Below are 27,976 nucleotides of genomic sequence, written 5' to 3'. Positions count from 1 at the left end.
CCAATGCCGCAGATTCTTCTGATGGGTTTCTGCAAAAAAATTATTTCCAGGCAAAACCAAAGTGCAAAAATAATCTATCAGTTGGGAATTGTAAGACCTGCCAAAAGTCTTTGTGTGGGCAATGAAAATTAACGACAATGCTTGAACTCTAAAGCACCTTAGACAAATGCGTGGCGTATCAACTGCATTTTTTTGCTTCAGTTAATTATCTTCCCAACTACCATGTAGCCTAAGTAATATTTTCGATCATTCAAACAATATGATAAAATGTGTTGAAAAGTGTACGTTTGCTATTTTATCCAATTCCTCCATTATAATTCTATTAAAACAACATAACATGTAAGAAAAAAGAATTTCAAAGCAACACTGTCGAATTTCGCATTTTGAAAAAATATATTTTTTTGTTAAAACGACGTCTGAAATATTGCAATTATTAACAAAAATGATAAACTAATGCAATCTATCAATAAAAACAGACATAAACAGCAAAAATAAACAATTATAAGGCAGGAGTCAAAATGACTCCATTCGGTAGTTCTAGGGGGGGTGTCAAGTCCGGTATTCCTAGTGTTAAACTCAATTTCCCTAAAGAAAACCTAGGGTCGGGATAACTTAGAACTTGTGAAATACGCTTCTGATAAAACTCAAATTCTTAAGATTCCTTTGCACGCTAAAATTAAATGTTTCCGTCCAATACGACCTGACTGTCATGGTTTAGATTGGCCGATAGTAGCATTAGGCGGGTTGGGAGGATCGGAATTCCAACTGCCAGCTGATCCACACCATGTGGCTACGGGGAAGGAATATTCGTCGGGAAAGAAAGATGGGAAGGGAAACAACGGAAGAGTGCGGCCAGCTAATAATGATTTTGCGGAGGCACATAATCTTGTGAAGAAGTTCGAAAGGGGGCCAAGCATAGATTTCAAACTTCGTTATACATTCAGATATCAAAACTTAACTGCCTTGTAGGAAGAAAAAAACACTAAAATATGATTCGGAATGAAATTCTACAGTTTCATAGAACCTAAAATACTCCTTTTATTAAACAAAGGAACCTATAAATTAATAATTAAAAAATAAATCGTTCACTTATTGCATCCAGATGTCACATCGATGCAGAAAACCACCGGTTCATAAATGCCCTCGCCCGAGACCTTGACCTTCCTGACACAGCATCTGAATTACTTATCTTTCGGTAAAATTATAGGAATATATTAGAACATGGAACAGATATTGCTTTTTATCTTACAGGAGAAAATTATTTGCTTCCCTACTGTTCTCAAGAGTCTTCCACTCTGTGAGTTATGAAAGTGATGTGAGTGAGTGAGTGAGTGATGTTAAGAAAATCCCGAAGAAAATGAAATTTCCCGACTGCATTTCCGATAATGGCAATCTATTCATTTACAGTTCTAAGCCGAGTTTGCAATGAGTCGTGATTAATACTGTCTACAAGTTTTCTCAGTTTTATTTTCACATCAACAAAAATGAAAGGAGAATACGTACCATTGCTGTGGCAGTGAAGATTTATCAAAAACATCGACGGATAACTTCTGTGGATTCAAATTGCAAATCTTTCTCTTTCGACTACTAAGAGCCGTACAAAATGTCCTAATTTATGACGTGCTTGGGATAGCAAGGACAGAGATAGCCTCTGGTCGAGAAAAGAGTGGCATGAGAAATAAAGCATTTTGTGGTAGAGAAACCATACTAAGCAATTATCTGGTTAAACCGCAAAAAATAACTTTGCCTCCACTGCTCAAGAAAGAAGTCCTTTAGGAGCAGCTGTTGAAGGCTCTGGATAAATATGGGAAAATGCCACAAATTAGTTCTGAGAAACTTAATACTGGGATTTTTGATGGCCCACAAATTTGACAGCTAGATAGAGTTCGTGAAGTTAATGAATGAGGCTGAGAAAAATGCTTGAAGATCGTCTGATGATACTGTACACAATTTTATGTTACAGAGGCAATTATTACATAAGGTTTGTACGCGTGATGATAAAAAATATTGGAAGCCTGACAGGCAATATGAGTATTAAGATTCACTATTAGCATAGCTTCATGAACTGCATTTTACAGAATTTTGCAAATACGAGTGAAGAATAAAGTGATAAATTTAATTAGGATATAAAAACTATGCAAGACTGCTACAAATGGCTATGAAGTACGCAAATGATGGCAGATTATTGTTCCAACCTTCCGAGATATAATTATGCCGAAGTCCTTCTTCAAAATATCGGGAACGAGGCTTCAGAAGTGGCTACTTACTCTTTTACAGGATGCTATTTTTTACAAGTGCAGTTGTAAATACGCGCTCCCGACATCTTAATGGAAAATGTATTTCTTCCATTCTACTGGAAAATATAAAAAATAATAAACTCATTGTAGATTTGTTTTGTATCTTATAGGCGCCCTTAACTCTGGTAACGTAAAACGCCGATTTTTTTGTCTCAAAAACTAAAGCTATCACGGAAAAACTAATTTTACATTTAGATTAAGGAGATCATTTATACAAAAAATAGACGTAAAAAAGTCCGGCACTAATCTCAGTTTACACGAGTGTTGTCTTTTACAAAAAACCTCTCTTTTCCAATTGTGGCTGCAACTGTGTTGCACTTAACAATAAGGTGGAACAATGTATTACTTGGTCAGACTGAATAAACTAACGTATGACTTACATTCCTCTGTGAATTTATTGATTCATCAATAGGGCCTTATCAGCTCTGTGAAGTTATTCATAAAATAATCACCTTCTCCTTTTAGTCGAGCAATCCTTTGTTCAGTAGGGTGTTTTCCTATTATTTTTTATTGCCTAAATCGAAAGATTATTACTCCTGGAGTACGTATTTCACGCTTTCTATTTTTTGCTATTAAATGAAAAGTGAAAATTTCCAAGCGCACGAAAACGCGACGGGTAAGTATGAATGCTGGGAAAAGCTCCACGCGACGTCGTTCTGCTTCTCGCTGCCGCAAGTGAGGTGACCTTGGGGCGAGGCTCTTGAGTGCTGATACGACGCAGGATGATAGCAGGTAGCTGAGTACCATGCTACCAGGTTACTGAGTACCATGCTAGCTGGTAGCGCTTGGCTTAACCCTTTCGCTGCTGTTCAATCTCCGAAAACCTACTCCTCACATGCGGCGAAAATGTTAAAATGCGTTTCGTGGGCCCATGGAGCAGGTACTTCCAGGATGGGTGTGTACACCCTCCGAAGGGTCGCTAATCCGCGACCCAATCCTCGACCAGCTCACCCACGCAGGACCGTCTGCGTGGGTGCGGACAACGGGAAAATGGCTATTTTAGCAAAGTTAACAAAATCGTTATTTTTCATTGCAGAAACACGGTTCAAAGACGTGATTGATTGCTTGATTGGCAGAAGTGCGATGAAAACAATCATTATTTGATGATCGGATTAATCGATTGATTTTCAAATTGCAGTCAGAGCGGTCACTTTTCGGGAGGGAGGCCCCCCGCTGGTAGGGCCGAGGAGACGGTTTTACGTGAGTGAGCTGGTCGAGGATTCCGGGTCCCGGATTAGCAACCCTTCGGAGTGCTTCGGCGAAAGTGCTGACCGCATGGCAGGGACGAAGAAAAAGTACGTCCACAGCAGTCTGCCGTGCGGACGTACTAGGTACGTCCAGAGCAGTGAAAGGGTTAAATAAGGATTATTAATATCTTATCAAACGAAGAAACTTTCCGACCAGCCAGTTTTTATAGGAGATTATTAAGACATGTTTTCCTGAGCTCTGTGCCTCATGCATGCATTGGTAACTCCAGACGACGTGAAACTCCTATCCTCTCGTGTAGAAATAAGGTCCCTGTGACGTCACATGGAGTGGCATCGCATGGGCGCCAATCTGGCCTTTTTCAAATGAGGATTAAATTGACCATTGCCATTTGTCTAAACCGGTATTTCTAAAACCAAATAATTTGTTTTTTATGAATACACTAATGGGGGGTAAGACCGCACGTCACCGGTTAAGGCTTAAGTTGATTCAGTACAACCAGTGCGAGGATGGTATTGATATGAAATAAATATGTATGGTTAGAAAAATGGAACTGTTCATGTATCCAACCTTTTTCCCTACGCGTTGGTACATTACGCCAAACAGACGATGTAATACGGTCAGAGGTGAGTTCTTCCGATGAAAAGCATTTATTTTTTATCATCTGGAGACTAAGTTGTGAAAACACCATATTTGTGGAGAGTGGGAAAAATCATGAGTCGTTACGCCAACAGTTGCGCTCAAATTTTATGACAGAAAAACATCATTAGATTTCGTCAGTGGCTGAGTATTCATTAACACAGTAATTAGCAACGAAAAAACATTATTGGAGCAATGACAATCTTATATCAGTGTTTCACGGGCAATAAATTCAACATTCGGAAACGGTCATCGAAATAAACATTATACGGTTGATATGCTTATTGCTGTGCATTTTAATGAAATTGTGAAAAATGTACCTCATCAATTTCATGGCTCTGTCTTAAGAATAAATATTTCTGGAAATCCTTGTGAAATGTCAGTGAATAAAAATATTTAGCAATCTAACAGAAACAAACAATTATAAGGTATGATCCCAAATTCGCCAATTACGAGCACTAAAATATATTGATGATAAAAAATGACATAAAAGATGCGCACACTTGAGGTTTTCAGGGATTGATGCGAAAATACATTGCCAACTTTTTTTACACGACAACCGATCAATCAAACATGAACGAATATTAGCATTGGAAAGGCAGCGCAACAAGAGCAACAGCCAAGGTATGATGCAGAGTGTTAGAATGGCGTGAGGGATAGAATGTTCTAATACCAAGCGAATGAGATTGATACCCTAAACGATTCGCTATTTTGTTTATTTTATTCAAATCAACTGTGTCTCGAGTACAATCTACCGATTTGATCGATAGATTTTTCTTCCTTATAGGAAAATCTACTAAAATTGGTAGCATATTAATTGCGTATTGCTTGGTTTCGTTAGTGGTAGGACCTGCCCGCCTTTGTGACGGTGCAAGATTCCTCGTCCCTTCCTTCCTTCCCCGTCCTTTCCTTGGAGGCGTCGTCGGGCTCCTATCGCGGCGGCGCCTCCTTTTCTTGTTCCCTCTCGTCCTTCCCCTTCTGGGGGCAGAGGAAAAAAGCTAATCGCTTATAGTCCTCGCCTCAGGAGTGTATCCCGCGAACCCGGCCCAAGGGTTTAGTTACCATTGTGTCTCGAGTACAATCTAACGATTTGATCGTTGGATTATTCTTCCTCATAGAATAATCCCCCAAGGTCGTTAGAACGTTAATAGCTTATGCTTGGTTTCGCTGATGGTAGGACCCGCCCGCCTTGTGACGGTGCGGGATTCCTCGTCCCCTCCCTTCCTTTCCTATCCCCTCCCAGGAGGCGTCGTCGGGCTCCTATCGCGGCGGCGCACAGTGGTCGGATATCGAAAAACGCCGGACAAAAGTCCGAAATGGCTTTTTTTGAGGTAGACAATTGAAATTTGGCGCAAATACGGGGAAATAGTTGCTGATTTTGAAATAGAAAGTCATTTTTATTAAGTCTCAGCCGTTATGGAGTTACGGAGGCTTAAACATGACGAAATTTCGAAAAACTTGCCATTTATCATTTTTCTTCGAAAATGTAAAAAGTTACGCAGATGGTAGAGCAGAGGATGGATTTTCATGAAATTTTAAACATGTTCATCTGTCATTATAGTTTCTTGCCAGTACTTTGCATAAGTTTCAGACATTTTTGTTGATATTTGTGTGCTGTAATGTATCAAAATGGCGGAAGCTTTTTTCAAGCAAAATTTCACTTAAAGCAGTCATTATCTTTTTTATAAGAAATATGTATGTCGAGATATTTCGCAATAATACTAAGAAAACATATTTAAACGTTTGTCTGCAAAAGGTTTGGGAAAAAGTTTGCGGCCCTGAGAGAAAATTCGAATTTTCGACCGCGCGTCGCGGTCCGGCTCCACGTGGCGGACTCCGGTAATATCGATTGCGTGTGATGGTTGAAGTTGTTTGCACCTAAATTCCTCAAATTTGCCTTTTTCAAGCAAAAAACACTTTTGTGGATTCCCTAAGGTTCTATATCGAAGATATTTTGAAAGCAGTATTGGTCATTAGGTCATAAAATGGCGGACATTTTGTTAGGCAAAAGTTAACATAAAGGAGTCATTATCTCTGGTTTTAGAAAAATGTATATCATGATTTTTTGTCAGGGTATTAAGTAAAAATAATTATAAAGTATTCTGCAAAAATCTGTGGAAAAAGTTTGCGACCCTGAGAAAAAATTCCAATTTTCGATCGCGTTTCGCGGCCCGGCTCGGCTCAGCGCGACCTCGAAACTCCGACTCCCCTTTTTATATTTCAGGTGAGATATTATGGGCGAATCCTCGGCCATCTTCTATGAGATTTTGCCGACCTATTCGCCTTCAGTGGCTAAAAGAGACTAGAAGTTGCGAAAGCAGAGAGAGATTACATAAAAGAACTGATTGATGGATTGGATAAATTGAATTGCGAAAAATTTATTCACAAGAGACAGAATTGACAAATAAGGTGTTTCCTCCTGATAACATAGATTCCTACAAGTTGTGAACGCCGGAGTAGGACAATTTGACAAATGTGAAACATGTAGATTGACTAAAATATACCTACGTAGCTCGGTGATCCTGGGTTTGAAGTAATAACGTGAAGTATAGATATATTTATTCATTAAATAGGTATTTCAAAAAACATTCGCCTTTGAATCCCAACATATTATTAAAATGGAAATGCATGACAAGATACCAGGGGCTGGTGAGCAAAAATATTCCATTCAGAAAATTCCTACTGTTAGATATTTTAAAATAAGAGCACAATGGTATGCACTAACGGTAAGCCATGAAAGCTAGAAACTGTCTGATATGAATTCTATATTCATGATGAAGTTAATGCATCAGATATTTGGACATTTTAAAATTAACTTATCTGACTCGAAATCATCAATTTTCCCCTTAACTTTCTGAATATACACATTTTATATAATACTAAGTTAAGTAACAGGTTTTGGTCGGGAGGTAAATGAAAGTAAAATATTTTTTAAGCAAACAATTCCAATTAGCTGAATTTTTCCCGTGTTATTCAGTGCAAACAAACGCGTAGGAGAAGTCTTAATTGGCGTATCCTTTATACGTCGGTATACATTTTTCAAAGGGGATGAAGTCTCCATTTACAACGTCCAGTCAAGTTGCTAATGTAAGGACCGAGAGCTTTTAAAAGGATAAAAGGAATAAAAAAATACTATTTCCCCAAATAGACTGCCTTCTTCATTATTCATTACACGTGGGTCAATCCAAAAGGGCATGGTAAGATACCTCAAGGAAATAGAGGCAAAAAAAGAAACAGTTTTTCCTGTAGTTCTTTTGCTTGATAGCTCCCAGCTGTTTACGGTTGCACAGTTTTAAAGAATGAAATCAACTCCTACACTCTTGTTCACTAGGATATGCAAGTGGAGCATTTAAATAGCATTCATTGTTCCTATTCACTGGTGACTGAACATATGGAGCGAAATACAAGTTGAATCATGTTAAATTACCACTTGTTGATCGTTTAGAAAACTACATTATTTTTCTAATTACACAGCACACGACTCATCGGGAGAAGAGCTCTTTCGAACTCATGAGGCCATTAACGATCCTGCATAATTCATATTAGTTGACGCTTACACGCTACATTTCGAACCATCAAGAATTAAATACTCCAGTAAATTAAATGCAAACTTGGAGGTTGCACGTGGTGGAAGGGCTCCATATTATGCATAAAACACACTTTGTTACTTCCACGATATATTTTTTTTTAATTTCGACCGATTTTGGCTGTTACGCTATTAAAAAGTACATAAAACATTTTCTGTACTTGGTAATGGTGTAACAGCCGAAACCGGTAAAAAAATAGATTAAAATAAATATACTGTGGAAGTAACAGTGTCTTTTATTTATAATAATAGCACTAAATATTGACGTTATATAAAGATACTTAAGTGCGCACTATACAAGGAATTGCTTTCATTATGTGGTACGGACATTTTTCAATCAACAAATTCTTTATTACCAGCATGGTAATGTAGGAGCGTGGTCGAGATATTGAAACCGATGATACTTCAATAACATTTCTTCGGTCAAACTGTGCTCAGAGGAAATTCTTCAGATTGCGACAAAACATACTGTAGCAAACAAATGTGGTTTCTGTCTTAAACATCACCATCATTTGCGACAAACACAATTACAAACAAACATTGTACAAGTACTGGTATCAGCACAAAAAAAACGTTGGAATCATTTTTAAATCGGTAAACCGAATGAATTGCAAGAATTTCGGAACAGCAGTGGAATGAAATTAGTATTTAATTTCTAACCTTAGAAAACAAATGATAGACCAGAAAAATTACTGATCGCGGGAAACTGTGGTAACTACACCATCAACTTCGTTGAACGGAAGATAAGAAGATTTTAATGGAACAAATATGAGCGGAGTCAGAGGGGTATAACTGTGAATTCGATCGGATATGTAAAGAGCCCATTAACTACACATATGTTAAAAAGGAAAATATTTGCTGAACCCAATCCTTCTCCTAATCCAGAAATGGAGTTCCTAGACATCATAGAATGTTTGACATTAAATTTATAACAAAAAAATTAGATGTAAGGAATGTTAGCGTACTTTCTTACTTTTGAGAGATCACTTACAAAAACGAATGAGTACTATGGAGAAAATTTGAAAGGGGGTTTTAGTAATTCTAAATTACCGCTATTTTTTCCATGAGAGATTTTTCTCCAACTTTAAAATTGTAAGAACATGAAACGATATTCCAAAAGTGGTGAAGGAAAATATAGTTACGATACGCTTACGTTAAAAAATATAATTTAATCACGAAATCTCAGTTATTTTATTCATCATCATTCAGTCTGATTCGTCGCGAAACAAATTTAATGCCTTTTAGTCATACAGTATCTCCATAGCCTAAAAGAAACCGCCCAAATTAGGACAGTGGAATCGTTCCATCAGATTTGAATTCTCACTTCATTAAAAGAATTAGGTTTACGAAATGGAAAGATAGATTACAACCGAAAAACTATTATTTATAGCTCCGCTATTCTATCATAATGGGGTTAACTCATTGTCAAACCCAATTTCGCAATTCATGAAGATAATTTCATTAGAGGGCTGGGAAAGATAAGTCATAACGGGAAAAAAAAGTCTTCCTCATCCATCAGCCATTTTATCATACAGTTCTTGGGGAATGATATCCTTGGGCCCGGGGAGGAAGTCTCTTATCTTGGTCACACAGTTGTATCTGGTGACCACGTCATGCTTTTTTAATATTCTGGCGATCCTCTCTGACGTTCCAGCAATGAAAGGGATAGTGTGAGGATAGCTTCCTTGACGACCAAGAACTGTATGAGGGGGTATACAAGGTGCCCTGCTCTTGCGGAAAATCCTACATAGGGAAAACTTGCCGCTCCATGCATGTGAGGATTAAAGAACATCAAAGGGCGACCAATAACAAGCAGTTTCAGCTCTCTGCCATCGCCGAACATGTATGGTCGGAACCTGGCCACGACACAAAATTTGAGGAGAAGAAACTTTTAGTTAAGGAGTGCCGCTACTTCCCTAGACAAATCAGGGAAGCGATAGAAATTCAAAAAACACCTTTGAATTTCAATAGAGAAGACGGATACTTCCTTCACAGCGCATGGAAAACAGTCATCAAAGAGACAGCCAATCAGAGAGAAGCACCCAGTCAGACAGCCAATCACAGTGCAGCTCCCATCCAGCCTACAGTATATAAGCGAGGCAGAAACCAACAGCCGACACATTCGACCTGAAGACGCTGGCAGGACAGCCAGCGAAACTGTTGTCAATCAACCAACAACCTGACGCGGAAGAAAACCCTAGAGAAATGCAGAGATCAGACCATCGCCGCGGAAACCTACGCTCTAACATACCAACACATTATTCATACATCTGTTTTCTTCGCAAAGAATCAAATACGAAGACAAAATACGGCGACAAAGGGAATCGAGGCGGGATGGGAGTGGTCCGAGTAAACTCAAGCAAGCAATCCCATCCAGAATGATTAGTGATTAATCTATAAATAGGCGAGTCGCCATCAGAGGCGTCACCTCCGTTCTCCCTTCAAGGCGATTTCAATTCTCCGAGGAATGACATCGGATACGTTCTGAGAAAAGATTTATCGGTCTGCCTCCGAAATAGAAAAAGGCCAAATGCCATACATCCCTCTGCATTTTTCAGTTTAAAACCTTCCCCATGTATGCCCTTATCCATCTATCACTAAAAGAATTAAAGGACAGTTTGCTTTAAATAATAGGGTAGTTTCCTCCATCAAAGAAAACGAAAGGTATTGATTGCGATTCGTTACCCACCATGTCCATTAATGTATTCATAAAATCCACATTATTTGGTTTTAGAAATCCCAGTTTAGACGAATGATATCGGTCAATTTCATTCTCATTCAAAAAAGGCCAGATTGGCGCCCATGCGATGCCTTTCCACGTGACGTCACAGGGACTTAGTTTCTATACGAGTAGATAGGAGTTTTACATGGTCTGAGATAACCAATGCATGCATGAGGCACAGAGTTCAGGGAAACATCTCTTAATATTCACTCATTAACACTAGGAATACCGGACTTGACACCCCTCCTAGAACTACCAAATGGAGTCATTTTGACTCCTACCTTATAATTGTTTATTTTTCCAGTTTACCTATGTTTTTATTCATAATTTGCTTTAGTTTATCATAATTGTTTATTATTGCATTATTTCAAACGTTATTTAAACAAAAAATCATATTTTTTTAAATGCGAGTTTCGACGGTATTGCTTTGAAATTCTTTTTTCCTACATGTTATGTTGTTTTAATAGGATTTTCACACAGTAATTGGATAAAACAGCAAACATAGACATTTAAACACATTTTATCATCATGTTTGAATGATCAAAAATATTACCTAGGCTACATGGAAGTTGGGAAGATAATTAAATACAGCAAAAAAACTGCATTTGATAAGCCACGCATTTGGCTAAGGTGCTTTACAGTTCAAGCATTGTCGTTCATTGTCCACAGTTGCCCACAGAAATACTTTTGGCAGGTCATACAATTCCAAACTGAGCGATTCTTTCTGCACTTTGGTATTGCCTGGAAATATTTTTTTGCAGAATCCCGTCAGAAGAATATGCAGCATTGGACACGCTTTGCTTTTGTCGAGATCTAATATGAGTATCAGCCAACTCTGTATCGAGCTTTTTCAAAAGCGTCTTGCGCGAAATGTTTTAGGTAGTCTCCTTGTACACTATCCATGGATACCTGCTAAGTCGGAAGTATTTTACAACGAGTGGATCGGCCATCGCTGAGTATATGTTCTTGTGGTAATAATGTGATTTCATTTCTTTTGATAATTCTATTCGAATTATTTACCTTTCCCATAATGCTAGTACCCTAGCTTTTTCGCTGTTCGGCGAGTTTGACTGAGGTAATGTAATTATCTCCGGTAACATTTCACCCTTTTTCAGAAACGTTTGCATTAGTTTCAGTACTAATAAAACGGCAATCTGCATGAAGTGAATAATCTTTTCCATCATTAGGGAAGGTATTTGCAAGATATTTGCTATCATTGTTAACAGGTAGCCAATATTCATGGCCGTATCTGTCCGGCTTAGATGGAATGTACTGAGTAAAATACACCTGATTTTACTGGGGAGAATTTGTTCAACAACCGTGATGTATGGACCAGGTTTGTAACAAGGAATGTAATTATCTGTGAATCTATCCTACAATTGAAAAGATGGCATAATTGACAGTTTTGAGCCGGGAATCGATTAGATTTCTCATCAAATCTTAGATAATGCAAAATTTTTACAAACCTTTTCCCAGTCGTTCATTTTAGATAATGGTATTCCCCAGTCGTTTGACCAAATACTTGCAATAGAGAGATCATTTGTACCTGATATTCAACGGGCATAAAATATGGCTATACATGCATCTAGCTCCCCACCAAAAAGAGTAAAATCTTCATAATTTTGTTTGCGTGCTTCTACAATTTTACATCACTTCATGTGAGTCAGTATACACGAATCGATAAATAATTGTAGATAATATCTTTGTTTTGTAACTCCTTATGAAAGGGAAAGTAAATGTAAATTACTGCATGCCTTTTGCACGTATTATGTCTGAATCTTCAGACTAGCTAGAAACGTTTTGAGGAATAAAATCTTTGACTTCGTCAGAGACGAAATGATCTTCCTTTCCGCATTCCGATTTACCTTCCGGTATAGAATGCAACATAGAAAGGACTTTTTAACGCTTTAGCCTACTTCTACTGGTCATACTGCCAGTCAGGAAAAATGAAAGCCTTACTTCACTAGAGTTCTGCAGTCCACTCCAGAGTTCACTGGATTCACTAATGCGAAGGACAGCGCACGATTTTCCTGTGCGGCGCGCGACAGCCAGCGCTGTCAGTGCCGACAATGCTAGGACAATAACTTTATTTCATTCTTCCTTATATCAATGGAAGGATACAAAGGTACCTTTTCAGGTTTGAAAATGAACTTCCACGAGGTCAAGGGTGAAATAAAAGCGCTGCAGTGCAATACTGCGTATACAGTATGGAGCTGTAGCGAGCCTGATAGGCGGGGAGAAGGGAGGGGTAAGGGATGAGGGCAAGACACGACGGCTTCTAAACACATGAATTGAAAATGCTCAATATGAATGCCATATTCTCCACTTTATCGCAGGATAAAATTATATCAGGACATTCATATGGTTTGTAGTTCGATACACGGACCCGTAAAATTAGAAATGCCTTCAAATTCTCGCAAATATTGGCCTAAAAGCGAAATAATTATATATTTAAGCCATCGATTGATTTAAATTAATTATTAACATAAGAAGAAATGAACTCTTGAACAAATATTACTATTTGGTGAAAATACGAGCAAAATACAATATGGAGTCAAAATGACTCCCTTTGGTAGTCGAAGGTAAATTTAAAAAAATGAGTACTATTTTACTTTATAGAACTATTTTGATCGCAAAGTTTTATTTCGTGTCAAAAATGAATAAAAGTCACGAAATTTCAGGCCGGAATTCGGAAAAGTTTAGTCACGGCAGAGAAATAAAAATCGCGAGGAGTCAAAATGACTCCATCGGTAGTTCTAGTGTTAAAAATACCCAAGTTCGGAAAGTTTCCTTCCTTTGATAGGGGAATAATGATCCTTATTTAAGCCAAGCGTTACCTGCTAGCATGGTACTCAGCTACCTGCTAGAAGTCTGCATCGGAGCGAAGCACACACCCTCGCTCCAAGGTCACCTCACACGGCGGCAGAGGGAACCAGAATGACGTCACAAGGGCTTTATCCCAGCATTCATACTAAGCCGTCACGTGTTCGCGCGCTTGAATATTTTTTCGGTTTATTTCATCGCGAAAAATAGATATTGCAATTTAAAAATCTAAATGCGTGAAATAAGTACTCCAGGAGTAATAGTCTTTTGATTAAGGCAATGAAAAAATAATAGAAACCACCCTATTACCAGATTGTTAATTACAAAAATCTGCGAGGAAGATTAACAAATCATAAACTGGGACTTAAAAAATGATGCTACCTAATTTTATGAAACTAAATTTAAGTTTTATGAGTCAATTCGGGGAGTATGAAAAAGATGCAGTAATCCGGTAATTTCGTAGTTAGTAAAGTTTAATGAAAAGAAAAAAGTTTTATTTTCAAATTACTTAAGACAACTGTTCTAGTTTCAAGTTAACAACTGTTCAATCTGTTCACGCAATCTGAAAGAGGAGTGGTAAACAAAACCTCATGCCACTAAAAAGGGTAGAACTCGAAGGCATAATATTTTGCGTCATATCCTGTGCGCCGTGCGAAATTTTTATTCTTTCTTCTGCTCTGTTGATAATTTTGCGTCCTAATATTTTTGATGTTGTTAGAAAATGGACCACAATTGTAAAGCATATAGTTTTGCAAGCTTTCAAGAATGAAGAAGGATACTCACAAATAGATAAGGACCTGGGATTGCTAATAGTTATCGTTTTTACAAGTACAAAATGAAAATATTTCACAACTTTGGAGTAAACTAGACGGGCGTCTAATTTTCAACAGTATAATGGGGAGGAATTAATTCAAAATAACACTGCGGGTTATTCGATTTGATGAAGCGACAGAAATGAGGAAAAACAGAGGCAAAGATAAGTTTCAGACTATTAGAGAGATATTTGATGTGCGGAACTCCTATCTACTCGTATAGATACTAGGTCCCAGTGACGTCACGTAGATTGGAATCGCCTCAATCGCGGTTAATCGCCAATCTGGCCTTTTTCAAATGAGGTTAAAATTTACCGTTGCCATTCGTCTAAACTGGGATTTCTAAAACCAAATAATTTGTATATTATGAATACACTAATGGTGGATACCGATTCGCAATCAATGCCTTTCGTTTTCTTTGATAAAGGAAACTACCCTCTTCCCCTCATAGTTTGCTGAATTGGTGCAGTTAATGAAAGCATATAATCAAACACACTAGGCGTGACTACGCGAAATAATCTTGTTTCATGGCGATTTTCGGTTCATTTTCAACAAACGTTTTTTCTACCGTACAACCAGTATCACCGCATAGCGCCACCATTAGGCTCCTAATTGATAATCACTAGATGCTCATGAGCTAGACTGAGAGACCGAATCACAACACATAAATAAAGAAGAAATAACGTTCCATAATTTTCAATCCAACCACGGATCCGCCTTCATGTTGAACTACGGTAGAAAAATTATATTTTGTACCATGTAATAATATAATTTTCATAATTAATAGTCACGGGCGTAACTTGTTGGAAATCCATAATCGCAGGAATAGAAGGATCAACAACTTTGCTGTTTCCATTAGGTGGAACATATCAAGGTGGATGATTTTACAGAGTTGATAATGTTACTCTGTGACCAAAGCATGGTCGGTCTCAATAAATTACTATGAGGAAATTGCAAAGTTGCTGATCTTTCTATTCCTGCAATATAATTTTTACTATTTTTACTGCTTGAGGAGATATCAATATACAGTTGCCGATGTTGGAAAGCCAATTAAATGTTTAAAAAAGTAAAATATGCCATAAATATATCTGGCGTGAAGTGGTGAGGTAAAAATAAAATTAACGATCAATCAGAGAACCTTCTTCGCTTGGCTTGACTTATTTTAAGGGTTTCATGAGAGAAAAAAGCGACTCACCTATTCCTTCACCAGATCGATGCATTCATTGGGCCGACCTGAAATAAAATTACATTTAAAATTAGAAAATAAAATATAATAGCCCTCTTCTTGTAAACGTAAAATTATTGTTTTACGGAAGAGCCAATAACTAGAAATGAGGTATTTAGTTAAAAGATTGAAGTGTGTATGATAATTTTAATCCCATCACTCACTGCTTTACGCCTATAACTTCATCATTTATCAAACTTCCCACTTCGTAAGAAAACAAAAAATAGCCTCTTTCAACCATGTACTCGGGCTACTGGTTGTCTGATCGCGTAGGTTACAGATGAAAACCCAGATTAAAGCTTCACTGGTTTTATTGCTTCATTTATACACATATCCCCCAAAACATCATAATAAGTCCTTCACATCGGGATAGTTGGCAACTTATAACAATGGACGATCACATACTCGTATGACGTGGAAAACTGGCAATTTACGCAGCCAAGATTCGGACCTTTGTCCTTAGATTTGACACGTGAGAATTTTACTCCAATGCCCCCGAGGTCGACAAAAAAAATTGTTCAGATTGCAGGTCGTTCTTGGTTACTGAGAGTTGTGCAGCGTAACTTTCTTAAGCTTCAGGTTCCTTCAATTTATTACGTGTCGTAATGGACTTTCTGTACAAGTTGTATAGTTTTCTCTGTTTCCTAAGTTCCCTTCTCACGTCGTTGTTGTACCAGCGAGGTTCCTTATTATCACATTTCAATTTTTGCGGAATATGTTCGTTGATTCCTTGGCGCAGAATTTCTAAGAAGTGTTTCCATGTTACGTCTGTGCTTTGGTCCTTCGATGTAACTACAAATTTTTTGCAGGAGTCATTAAGAATCTCGCCAAATTTTGTTAAGTTGCATTTATCAAATAAATAAATATTGCGTCCAGGTTATACGGCTGACGCTACACCAATTTTTAACGTTGCAAATATCACTCTGTGATCGCTTATACCGTCAATAATATCGAGTTGTTTTATCAACTTAGGATGGCTTACTGCTATAAGGTCTAATATCTTATTTCGTCTCGTAGGCTTGTCAACTTCTTGGGCGGGAGATTGATTTGCAAGTATGTTGAGTAATACCTCGCTGATTTCACTATTCCTTGAATTCGGTTTTACAGTGTAAGTATCCCAGTTTATGGATGGAAGATTAAAATCTCCCCCGATTACTATTACACTTTTACTATCTCCCTGAGTAAATGCGGATATTTGATTTTCTAGAAGGTACATAATATCGACTTCGGAGTTCGGCGGTCTATAAAAAGAGCAAATATGAAAACTCCTTTTGTTTCGTTGTTTAATTGTACACCATACGCTTTCTATTTCGTTGTCAATTATTTCGTGGGTGGCGCTGTGTAAATGTAATTTAACTGCTATAAAAACTCCGCTACCTGTTCTATTGCGTAGATCGCATCTGTAAATTTTATACTCTGGAGGAAAAACTTCGCTTTCGCTAATATCTTCCGTAAGCCAACTGTCTGTCCCCATGACCACGTCAGCGTCCTGAAAAATATGCTCGATTTCGGACCTATGTTTTTAGAACCGAAATGAACGTCATATGCGAGGAAACGGGAGAAGTCTATATTAAGCAGGCGAATAGGAGAGAAAAAGAATTTTAGGTGCAGGACATAAAAGCCAAGCTAAAAAATACGACATCAAAAAGAAGACATAAGGGATGTTCCAGGTATGTGTGGGTCTAATAATCTACCAGGAGCTTCACCCTGCAACAAATGCAATTCATCTAATGCAACAAAAATCCCGTGGATTTTAACTCAACAAATTATTATTTCAATAGGATAGAATATCTCCTAAGATTAAAATTCACAAGCATTCCCTGCTGGTTATTGTATTAATATTTAACGGTGAAAACCTTGTAGGACTGGACGGAAACGAAAAATTATTCCGGGGAAAATAGGGAGAAAATCATTGTTTTCTGCATTTCCCACAAGAAATGTACCACACGTAGGTCCCCTTTGCAACGCTTAGAATGAGGCAAATAAGATGAGCAGCCATAAATATATCACTTCTTGTCTTCGATAAAAATCTATGATACACCTACGAAGAGTAAAAAAATCACCCATAACCGCTACGAACGACCAAATGTGCGTGAAAACGAAACGTAATTACCCACAATTAATTCCATCGCCACTTAATTACGCCATTTGTACCTCAAGCTTCACCCGAGAACAAAGGCAACGACTTCATTAGATCATATCGCGGAGTTCTTGGAGGTCTAAGACAGATTGAAAGCGTAAGAGGATTGGCTCAATGGGAGGCTATTTCTCGGACAAGGCGACCTTATCTGTGCCGTTCAATAAGCGACGAATATACGTCTACATGTTCCAGCAAAAGAAAGAGAGTTAAATCGTTTCATCACGATAAATCGCTCAAGCACACACATAACGCAATTGCTTTCTCTACCGTCCTTACAGCGGATGCTTAAAATGCCCTATAGATTCTCATGGCAGGCATTGACCTATACAAACGGAAGATAAGAAAATAATCTGCGATGTAAATTTAGATTTTTCTGGAAGAAAGGGGAATGGGGTTTATTTCGCTGGCAGTGAGGTAAATGTGGAAGCCGTGATATTGAACAGGAATAAAAGGCAGAGTGTGGGTGGGAAGCAGCATATGGTGGGGTAAGTCGTAAGCGAAGGTATAATTAAAAAGACGACTGAATTGGATTGGATGTTTCTGATGAAATACATGCGCAGACGCCAAAAATTACCCGATTGAGAACTATTGAGTTTGGGCGGCTTGATGTTCTTCCTTCGCTCAGCTCTGCAGAACTTCCGAGGAATTTTCCCTTGAAATGAGGGAGGAGTAGCAAGCCGTGACACATCACACATGCAGCAAATGGTTAGGGACCTTGAAGCGGTGCTGGACGACGCGGAAATGGTAGTCAAAATTCACTCCACAGTCAACTGCCCAAATGGTTATGCAATATGGTGGTTGAATTTCAACAAATAAATAAGCGCGTAAGAATTCAATAGCCATACAACGTCCTATGGACCTATTGATAGATATTGCGAAGTTTTAAGATCAGAAAAATATTTACAGTGTGTTTGTGAGCAGCATCAAGTCATCCGTCACTGGGGCTCGATCCGTGGAACCCCTGATTCGAAGCATGAAGCCTTTACCCACTAGACCACCCGAACGATTGGGTGTTATGGCAGTCTCAATGCCCAATATGTCGGCTGTGTCCACTATGTCCCGACGAGAGTGGATTCCATTGTAGGTGAGTCGAGGGCGAAGCATACTTCGGAGAATATGGCGAAGAATTCGTAGCTGGATCTTTTGCGCCTTGTGATAATGCGACGGGTATGATTATTTCCCCGGTATAAGGGATATATTGCTTTTAAAACTCCCGGTTGTATGAGAGCATTACGAGGGCAAAATTTTGGTAGACAAGTAGTTCCTGAACTGGCCGCTCTCAGACGCCAACGAGCTTTGCGTTAATTTTTTCCGCCACTGTACTAGAATATTTATGATTCACACGAATGATGCTTGGTACTGCATTTACATTGGTGAGTCTTCTACAGCAAGCGTTAGACAGGGTAGGCTATGCCAACTGAACTGTTCCTGATTGACTTTCATGAGTCATGATAAGTTTTGACCTTGCTTAATCATTTATAATACGAAGTAAACAATTGTTTTTGTACAAATATAGGGCATACAATAGAGCGAAAAGAAAATCGGTAATTAAGTGCAAGCCTTCTTACTGCTTGAATTTCCGTGACGGAGGTCCGCAATACCCTCACATTTCAAAGCACTGATTGCTTTTCATATTTTAGCAGATGAGATAAATTGGCGGTATGATAACTTTTTTGCGAATTTAATCTAAGTATTCTACCAGTTAAGGTGGAGTGTTTTGCAGAAACCTGTCTTCCCCCTGTCTTCCCTCCCAACTATGACTTTCTTCTTCCATTCGGGGTAAGACCCATTAATTTTTTCCATTTTCCAAGTTCCCATTCTGTCTCTCGCTTACCCCACAATCTCACCCCGAACACGGTTTTTAACTTCCCCTCTCCGTTCAGTATTCCCCTGCCATGAAACTTACGTTACAGCTATCATCATTTTACATTAAATTCGAGTGAACATATCCGTTAATATTTCTTGTACAAATTCATTATTCATCTCTAAAGTATTATGTAATTACTGCGTACTGGACATTCAAACAATTCGAGAAGAGAGCTTGGTGATCCTAACCATCGTTCTGGCCATCTCTCAACAAGTGAGATGAATAACTTTCAACAAAAATACTTAGTATAGGAGTGGGTGAGAAGCCAAGGGGAACAAATGATTTCTTTTTTAAACAGAGTTATGAGCAGATATCACGCAAAGAAAACAAATGAGTTGAACTATATATTTAGTAGTGTATTTGATTTTCTACTCGATGCCAGCCCAGAATATACACTCACTCGAATCCCTTGGCATCCAAGTTTTAGTGCATTTCTTTTAAAAATTAACTTTACCAAACTTCGACAAGAAATAAATCACTTGTACCCCTTGGCTTCGCACCCCGTCATATAAAAATACTGTCAGCACATGGTTTCAGGGAAAATTATAACGGTTAATTTAAATCCATATGCATGGATTATTGAGAGTACGTACTTAAACAAGGCGGACTGTACAAATCCCGCTCCAGATGTACTTATTTTACCAAATCCGGTCCAATATTTGAGTAAATAATACGACCAATATAAAAAATAATAAAAAATAACCAATTGAAATTCTTTTGGCATCCGACCCCCAAGGTAATACCTTAGTAACAGTTTGTTACAAAAAATGTTGCTGATATACTATTTTTCAATCTCCTCTCTTTGTCTTTCACCAGTTTCATTTAAAAACAGCTCTCGAGAATGATGCGTAAGCATTGAAACCGGTCGTGTAAGATTAAAAAAGTGAGGAAAGTTACCACAGCCGCCTCAATTATTATTAGCCATGGAATTCTACACATTCAACTTGTCGACAGTCTGTCTGATTCGTTTAAAAACGTTGATCCAGAGATCGAGGTTATCTCTTACAAAATTACAAATATCTACACTCAGTAAGAACTTTTAAAGCGCTTCAAGAAACTAAATACAGACGAATAAATGGAATAACATGATTACTTAAACGACAAAATGAAAATAAATGTGACTTACCAGAGTAACGGAGTTGACAGACTATACAAAATGTCCCGAACCACTTGGAGATGATGTATGTCGAAATGTAGGACTGCTTCAGGCCGGAGGGAGGGCTGGAAATTCAAAGACGAGACGAGATATATAAGGTTGTGACAGCACTTGGTGAATCAACTGCTTCATCATATCAATCACTTGCACAGATCTCTGCAATTGGTGTTCATTTCGTCCATTGTCACTTTAAGGGATAAATTCCTAACTTTGCCTGCTAAGTCACTAATCGCAGCACAGGAGTATATGTCGTTAAACAAAAGCTTAAATCACGACGATTTTAGGCCAAAATCGCAGTTTTCTGTAGCTCTACTTAACTTTTTCACCGGCTCGTAAAAAATAAAATAAAGGTTCGCAGTCGCAGCTGGAGTGTCGTGGCTTCAAAAGACCCTGGCTGCAGTCCCCAGCGCCCTCCACTACAAGGCCCGCGACTTGCCGCAGTAGGTTAAAACACACGCCGGTAACATTAGCGAGGAAGAATGTTGAATGGCATTCCTTGCCTTACTAGGATGTCTTTGAAAACCACAATACTACCGAATTCCGTCTCACACGATTGTCTGCGAGACATAGAGAAGTTGGCACAACACCCAAAGACACAAATATTAATATGAGTCATTCACCACGGGAAATATTCTAACGCACATACTTCGAGATGACAGCTGTCATAAACTCTCCCCACTAAGTCGATATCAGTCCTATTTTTCCAGATCCACTCTTCATTCCAGTTTAGGGGAAAATGGGAAGCTTAGGTGCAAAGTGACGTAGTATGGAAGGAGACACTTTGACGAGACAGTAACACAGAGTAGTGGTTGTCTCGCAATATTTAGTGTACGAGGCGATAGATAAGAGTGACGGTCAGAAGAAAGGAGCTGGCAGTGCTGCATAGAGATGCCACGGTCACTGTTGGCCGACAACAATACGCGAAGCGGCGAAAACTCACAGTGCGGTAATCTTAAAAAAAAACCACGTTCCGGAGAAGTCAGACGGCGGGGAAAACACTCTACGTAGCAGAGTCACTGACTCGAGAGGATAAGTAAAAAATAATGCGGCAGCGGCAGAGGAATCGGTTATCATACGGGCGCGTCCAACGGCCGGCCGGCGAGTGGCTTCAGGTATTACGGCGGCGGAGGGTCGCTCGTCATCGCGAATGCATCTTCCTCGGCGGGGAATCGGGAGACACGTGTGAGTCCAACTTCAGAGGGTTGGGGAAGGGGGGGGGAGCGAGTGGTAACGCACGGCCGGAGCCGGTCGAGTGAACTGCCGAACGGCGAGAGAAATAGTGGTGATGATGGGAGAGAAAGGAGGTGAGGGGTTGCGATGTGAGGGGCGGGGGAGGAGGGGAAGAGAGGGGTGAAGGGCGGATAAGTGGGGAATGAGACGCAAACGCTTAAAAAATGCACCCCTAAGTAACTCGGCATATTCCCAGGCAGGAGACACGCGTTCACAGGAGAAGTCAAACCCACTTCACCCGTTATTTTTTGCAAAGAGTTCGCAAATTACACGTTTAAAACCTAATGCTTTCGTCTTTAAATTTTCCGGATACCTCGCTAATGTTGACCCAGGTCAGTTTAAATTTTACTCTTCATTTTCTCGTGCGTTAAGCTGGCATAAAAAACTGCATTCATAGACATAAAAATTTCAGTGTTGAAATAACCTAAGAAATTTCTACAAGGAATGAGTGAAAGACATGTGTTTATGTAGGACCTGAGCCAGAAAAACTGTTCGGGATTCTCTTTAAGGCATTTCGGGACAGGTGGATACATTTTTTTTTAGAGATCAGATTCTATCAGTATCTTCTGATTTTGGGGAAGAAGGTTTCAGCCCCACACCCATTTGGTCTTCGGTCTCCAGATCCGACAGAAGCGATAAATTGAGAGAGATCCTTTGCCGAACGGATGGAAATGGGAACGGATAGAAAATTCAATATGAGCAGCAGAGCTTCGATTAATTCAGTTTCGTGCTGAGAGTAAAGTTTCGTCCCGGGTCGAAACTAAACCCCTTGGTGATTTTAATTCCGTGCGTGAACGAGACTAAACTTAGGTCTCGTATATTCGTTCGAAACGAGACATTTCCGTTTCGTTTCACTTACTATCCTTGTTCAAAATATTTATTCCAATATTTTTATAGTATTTTTTAGAGGAAGCAAAACTAGTATTAACCTGGGTCTTAAAGTTTAAAGTATACCGGGACTAGCCACGGTGATAACTTATACGGGAGTCACCCGCAATGCACAATCGTGCGAAAGATCCACAGAGAAAAAATCATCCCGGTCAAGGCGAATGATTTTTTCTCTGTGGATCTTTCGCACTGGGTCTTAAAGTTTGGGTAGAAAGAGGACAGAGGTCAAATGATAAAAGTGTAGGATGACGCATCCGCGGATGTTCACGATATTTCAAAATGTGTGCGAGCCATCTAACGGATGGGTAGAGAACGGAAAGGGATGAAAACGTAGGAGTAGTTCTGCTCATACATTTTCATCCTATGAAGTAGAAATGCTCTTACTTTGATAGTTCATTATGACCGAGTTAAATTCCTATGCCGGAATTATTGAGGAAGTTAGAATGTTACGAGGAAAATTTTCTCAGAATTATTCCCATCCTACACTGATTGCATAACATTCTAACTCATGTGGCTTATGATGCCTTGATTAATAATGTAACCCATTTTTATCCATTCACCATTTGTAAGCGCGCTGGTCACCACAGAAAAGACGGCTCTTAACCTCAAATCAACCTTGATTTTCACTAGCTTTGAATGAATTGAATATCATCACACACAACCGAGCGGCTAGGAACAAATATTTACGGACGCAAGAGTCAAATTCATCTTTTATAAATCAATTTTTAGAAATAAAAATACTATGAGTAACTTCAACATAATATTTGAAAAATCTTCTAGGGATACCGCGCGAGTAAGATTATATGAGAGCGCCGAAGTTTCCGGATTGCAGTAGCTGCGAGAATGGGTAGCGAGTCGGTACCCGAAACGTCAGCGCTCTCATATAATCTTACCCGCGCGGTGTCCCGAGAAGATTTTTCAAAAGTTATTCGCCGGGAAAGAGTTAAATCATACATTCAACGTAGTAGTTTCCAAAGCGATAACGGATCTTTGCAGGCGAGAGAATTCATGTCAAAGAATTGGGCAGGAGACGGTTATTTCGAAGTATAAATTGAGGGGAATAAAACACTCGTCAACCTCAGTAGAGGGACTCGAAAGTGAGACAATGATTAAAATATTGAGGGGGGAAGATGACGCGTTTGGTTTTGACGAGGAAAGAGTGATTGGAGGTGGGCCAGGGCGGGAGCCTGGGGTCAAATATTTTTCGGGCCATCCATTTGGGGTGGAAATGAGGGCCGTAATTGGGGGGGTAGGATGTATGGGTGTGGGGGAGGGTGGACGAAACTGCCCGTTTGTGTGGTCTGAGGAGAACGCGGATGTTTGCAGGGAGAGGCCGTTTGAAGTTTGACGCATTCACCCCAAGAAAAGTGAGCAAGGGGTCACCTGGTTCCTACGTCACAGTTTCTCCAATGATTGCATACCACAAGTTCCACCTTTGAAGAGTTTCGATGATACAGTGACAGACAGCTAATAGTAAAACATCAACCAATTAAATCATTAGCAACTGTTAACCCTCCATCTGGTGCGCTGGCGTATAAAGTACTCCAATCTTCGAAATCAAAGGATTTCAACACTTTTTTTTCATTCAGGATTCAAAGGATATCATTCTGGTTTAGAACGGCCACGTGTATTCTTATAATGTACTCTGACTGTTCATAGTACGATTCTAGCGATTAAGGTCTTCCTCATAGAATTATCCTTTAAAATCGCTGGCACAGAAATGGTTTCCTTGATTCGCTGACGGTAGGACCCGCACGCTTTTGCAGTGCGGGATTCCTCGTCCCATCCCTTCCTTCCCTATCCCGAATATTTTTACACGACCGGGCGCGTGGCGTACTTATTACATTCCGGTCGGCTATAAAAAAATTGGTTACCAGTAAAAGCGCAGGGAAATGATTATCTTACACTCTAAAAATTTCATTTTCAACTGAGCCGGTTGTAAAACGTAACCGTGGTGGTTGATAATAAATTTTCCTTGGGAAAAGTTGTTTGAGAAATAATTTCACGAAGTCTATCGATGAAGAAAGAAAAAAACGTTTACATTGCGCGTGACATAGTTTATTTTACCTGTTTTGACAAGTTATGACCCAAAATTTCACCTAATATTAAGCATTATGTGGTTGTCAATGTTTTGGTCAAAGTAGGCGCACAGTGGGCGGAAATCGAAAAAAGCTGGCCAAAACCTCTGTGGAAGAATTTTTGGCTAATTTATGGCTAATTTGTGGTGATTCTAGAAGTTTTTGATCTGAAGAATCCAATTTTAGTGTTTTTTGGACTCTATCTCTACAAGAAGATGCTCTAAAAACAAAATGGCGGAGAGGCCGTTTTTGCGTCATCAGATGGGTTGGTCTAATTTTTGGTAATTTACCCCAAATATTTTTCCATCAGTGTAATATTTTGATATTTACTTCATAAGTCTTCTATTTTCAATACGAATTAGCAGTTTAATACTTTCTCACGAACACAATTTAGTAAAATCTTAAATATTCGAGGATAAGCTTATTTATATCTATAGAGAATGGGGAGGCTTAAAGTTATTAAACGCATTATCGTATTTGAGTTTTTATTTTTATGAATGAAATAAATATGATATTAACGATAAAAAATCAAGTAGGCGCATGAAAAGTCAAAATCCAGATCTTATCCAGAATCTTCATCTTCAGCATCTGAATCAATTTCTTCGTCAAAGGAAGTTTTCTGACTAGTTCAGGTACATTCTTCTTTGTATTTTTACCAAATTTTGGAGTAGATGAAATTTATGGGTCGCACGTAATAAGTATTCCGTGAAAAAGTTCGTGATTAGTGGCTAGTATGGCTATTTTTCGCGAGTGATGCTCTCTAAATCGTCGAATATCTTTATTCCTTTCTTCCAAAGCCTCCTCGGAAAGCTGGCCAAAACGAATAATTGCGTCCTTAATAACTGCCGCACCGTGAAAACTTAATGCACAGTAGGTGGCATATAGAACCACGAATAAATTTGACATAAAATTTGGCCGTGGAACACAATATTTAGTAAAGACAGCCTCATATATTTGCAGCTGACAGATAGCGTTTCATGCTGCTCGTTTCTGCCAATGCATAGCATACCTACAAAACCAAGCAATGAAAGAATTTAGATATAAATTGAAGAGTAAATAATTGATAAAAACGAGTTATTATCATTTTCTTTTTATGCCATATCTTTCCATCAATATCTGTAAGCAATAATTTGATAGTCACCAAAATAATTTCGATCTGAATTGGTCAAAGATTCTTTATCTGCTCACTAATATACCTTTCTTCTTCCACGGAAACCTCTCTCGTTACTCGGGTCCATCGAATTCTTATTGATCTACAAAATCTGGTCGATGATGGGCGAGGATTAGACCATAAAGATTTGCCTGTATCAAAAAAACTATTATTTACGTTTCAGAATGAGAACGTTGCGTGGTGCTAATACTACTATTTCTGAATGTGCTTACCTGATGTAGTGTTTAACAGTGTAGTGGTACAAGAGAGGTCGCGAACAAGCTTTCGTATCTTTCATTAGGAGTCTCACATGTTTGCTTGTACTGGGAATGGCCAGAACTTCTCTTAAAACCCCATTTACATATTATTCTAGAGGCTGTGTGATTTAATAGAGACTGCAAGTTAACTTCACATTTTTCTTCAGAAATAGATATCCCTCAGGATATGCTGCACTTTTTGCCAAACTGATTTGGTCGTAACTTGGGTATAATTTGTGGCCATGTTTTCTCGCCATTTCACGAATTAATATATACTGCGTCTTTGTCAGATGGCCCGTTACAATAAGGGAAATAGCCTCTTCTCCCGATAATTCTGATTGAGCTATTTATTTCCTTCTCCATTTGTGTGTGTTTTCTCTTGGCCCTGATTGGTGTGATTTTTGTTGCTAATTTAAAATTTTTTTCTGCAGCATCATCTCCTGTGGCACGTAACTGAATTGAAGTTTCCACACATAATTCTTTTTTCGAAGTGCTGCTTCTCACATCATTCTGTTTTTCTTCTTTTGGACCTATCACTTGCTCTCTCAAAAAGCGTCAATGGTCTTCCTCGAGGCCTCCACTCGTAACCAATATTCAGGAATTAATTTTAGGAAAATGCATTTTATGACCAATACTCTTTGCACGTGCCCCTAAAAGCTTTTACGCACAGGAACCAGTTGCCGCTGTACACAAAAGACGGCAAGGGACAGTGATAAGGGCTATTTATTGCCGTCTGGGTGAACCGCGGACAGGGTCTGAACACTGCGGAGTTCTAGGAAAGGATTAAAACGCAGTTGCTGGGAATCGCCCAAAAAGCATTAAAGGGAATATGTGAAAAATGCAAAGTGAATGGCCAGTGTGATTACAATCCTAGTTTTCCAAAGAATTAGACAATCAGAACACCCTCTGTTCCGAGCGCTGCGACGCCGCTCCACTACGCGCCGTGCGTTATTTTACATTTATCAACAAAAGTGGAAAAGTTGCAAGTATGCGCAGGATTTTATCGTTCCGTTACATAGAATAAACCTCGCTCTAACTGTTGATGATAATATCTCCGTGGAGATAAGCGGAGATAAGTAAGTTTATCTCTGATTTAGTTAAAATTTGAACGAAAAACAGTTAATTTTTAATTAATATATAATGGCCATTCGGAAAGTGTTATTTTCCACGATGAATAGCGTTGTAGTATCTAAAAGATATATATTATCGTTTTGTATTCGCCAATAGAACAATATTTATGTTTTGTTCACACACCAGGGCAACAAACATAGAGATTTTTTGAAAAAAACGTAGATTTGGAACTTCGCGATTTTTTATCGCTTTTCGAAGGATATTACACATATAAAGAGCATAAATAAATTTTAAAAAGTTAACGTATTTGGGTGTCTAGACATTCTAGAACAATACTACGTAACTTTTGGATTAAAAAAAAATAGTGAAAAATTGGGGTTTTGGCCAGCTTTTTTCGATTTCCGCCCACTGTGAGGCGTGGCTTATCCTACCCAAGCACCCCCATTTCGGCCATACTTCGCTCCACGCTCGAAACCAGTGGTCCCCCCTCCAGATATTTTAAACACCCTTGCTTAATGACCATATAGAGACTGTACTGCAATCAAAATACTTTTCCCTCTGAGAGAGCTTTTAATACAATCAAAATGAGATTTCCATTCGAAGTACAAAACATGAATTTACGAAAAGGTGTCTGCTGCGTGGTAACGATAAATTATACTCAATTCTTCCGGGTATTCACCGACTTCTCACGAGTCGATTACATACTTACTTAATTAGAGATATAGCCCATTCACTCGCTCACGGTGAAATTTTATCGAATGAAGGAACCACTCACAAGACAAAAAACAAAAAACGCTGGGCTTGCATACAAAATACCAAGAAGTAGAAC

The 27,976-nt window shown here is 38.8% G+C and overlaps 1 protein-coding gene across 3 annotated transcripts in view; it reads right to left on the bottom strand.

Annotated features, from left to right (window-relative positions):
* LOC124161954 (deoxyuridine 5'-triphosphate nucleotidohydrolase-like) overlaps positions 1-21,536 on the bottom strand; it is an 86,020-nt gene extending 64,484 nt beyond the window's left edge. For all 3 annotated transcript variants that reach the window (XR_006865453.1, XR_006865454.1, XR_006865452.1), the window contains exons 1-2: positions 20,444-21,536; positions 15,281-15,318 (exon numbers count right to left, since the gene is read on the bottom strand). The gene's annotated coding sequence lies outside the window, so the exon portion shown is untranslated. The remainder of the gene's footprint in view (positions 1-15,280; positions 15,319-20,443) is intronic.
* Positions 21,537-27,976: the final 6,440 nt, after the last annotated feature.

The sequence above is a fragment of the Ischnura elegans genome, chromosome 7 (genome assembly GCF_921293095.1).
Source record: "Ischnura elegans chromosome 7, ioIscEleg1.1, whole genome shotgun sequence".
Taxonomy (NCBI): Eukaryota; Metazoa; Arthropoda; class Insecta; order Odonata; family Coenagrionidae; genus Ischnura; species Ischnura elegans.
Note: the sequence above shows the minus strand (reverse complement) of the source record. Positions and strands in the feature narration are given on the sequence as shown.